Genomic DNA, 1,784 nt, shown 5'->3' on the forward strand with positions numbered 1-1,784 from the left:
GATTGCAAGGAAAACATCCAGAAATATCAAATTATTAAGTTATTTTACAGTATTTATTCAAGACTAAAGAAAATCGTACTCGGGCCGGTGGGGGCGCGCCGGTTTTTCTGACTTGAAAAAAAAATGTTTGTCTGTAAAGTCGGTTTACGGGCGATAATTTTGCGTGATAACGTCATAAGAAAACATTGCTGAAAAGGCCGTAACGTTACCATGGAGATGTGTCCACAACGTTACCATGGAGATGTGTCCACAACGTTACCGTGGAGATCTGTCCATAACGTTACCATGGAGATCTGTCCACAACGTGACACTTTTTCGTGCATGCTACCGGTGTTCATCGATTTATAAGACGACGAAAGAGACAACCATACTTTTTTGACAAGCATCAATTTGTGTCACATAAATATCTATAGGTTATAAACCTAAATAAAGAAAAACTCATAGATTTCTCAAATTTATTTTTTTGAAATTTGAGAACTAATTTCGACTCAAAATCACCAGTTTTTTCGAAAGCAAAAACCAGAAGGTTTTTTGTGTTTTTCAATGTATTGTCCAATGTTTATGTTATGATGCTAAATAAATGTATTTTCTTTTTTTTTTTCTTTAAAAAAAGAAAGCAAAAATTAAGGTACGTAGGGAAAAAGAACATTATAGACATAATAAAAAAGTAGAGCTATTGAGTAGTGACATTTGCTCTTTTAAATCTTTTTTTTTTCAAATATAACAAGTGCAGGACTTATTATTTTTTAAATAACGCCCACTTTATGCTTTGATACAGTAAAATTAAAATTAAGTTTTATTTTATTTGCATAAAATAGTTATCGCTGGCCTTCACTTAATAATTAAAACTTGAATAATAGTAGGTATTATATTATCTACTAAAGTATTATAAAATAGTCATTGTATGAAAACATTAAAATTACATAAACTTATTTACTTAACTAATTTTCTTTGACATTGACACTTAAAGCTTTTAATTTTAGGCTTAAAACGTTTCGATTTGATATAATAAAGCCATTTAAATTATCAATAGTACAAAAAGTCATAGATTTTACAATACTCTGCTATACCACTAAAACTGTCTAAATACGAAAATTATTTCTAATTCTTTCAAAACTTCACAATCATTTTTTATTGTATAAAACATAAGCCTTCTTTGGCTTTGGCATAATATGATAAAATACAAAGTGAAAAGGCCAGAAGTTTAACAATTTTCTTTTAATTTCTATTTTTTTCTCACAAAATTTTGATTAATATTATTTTAACAATTTTTTATGAAGCAGAAACGTCTGCGAGCGTTACTCCAAATTATTAAAATAAAATAAAAATTGAAAAATGCACACCTCCGGCAGGACTCGAACCTGCGACCATTGGAACACCGGTCCAATCGCTTCTGCCAACTTGCACACACATAGTAGGCCTCCGTGGCTCAATTGGCAGAAGCGATTGGACCGGTGTTCCAATGGTCGCAGGTTCGAGTCCTGCCGGAGGTGTAATTTTTTCCATTTTTCCTTTAATTGTCATAATTTTACTTACATTGACTCAAACAATTTCACTTAAAACTAATCAAGTCTTAAAAACCGCTTTAGTGACAAACCCTCATTGCTTACCACAACCAAAGCGGTTTACAGAAGATATTTATTTCAACAAAATATATGCAGTGTGTGTTATATATACGGTAGCTAAAAAATAAGTGCATTCCCGTTGCCAGGGAGGTTTTGAGCGAAAAAAAATTTAGCTGTTTCACATTTTGGCTGGTCCATTTTCTATGGGAAAAACATTTT

The 1,784-nt window shown here is 31.5% G+C and overlaps 1 non-coding gene across 1 annotated transcript; it reads left to right on the forward strand.

Moving 5' to 3' along the window:
• The first annotated feature begins 1,418 nt into the window (after nucleotides 1–1,418).
• On the forward strand, nucleotides 1,419–1,493 carry Trnat-ggu (transfer RNA threonine (anticodon GGU)). Its single transcript has one exon. It is a non-coding gene; the product is annotated as a tRNA-Thr (tRNA).
• The last annotated feature ends 291 nt before the right edge of the window (nucleotides 1,494–1,784 follow it).

Source organism: Cydia strobilella, chromosome 23 (assembly GCF_947568885.1).
Source record: "Cydia strobilella chromosome 23, ilCydStro3.1, whole genome shotgun sequence".
Lineage (NCBI taxonomy): Eukaryota > Metazoa > Arthropoda > Insecta > Lepidoptera > Tortricidae > Cydia > Cydia strobilella.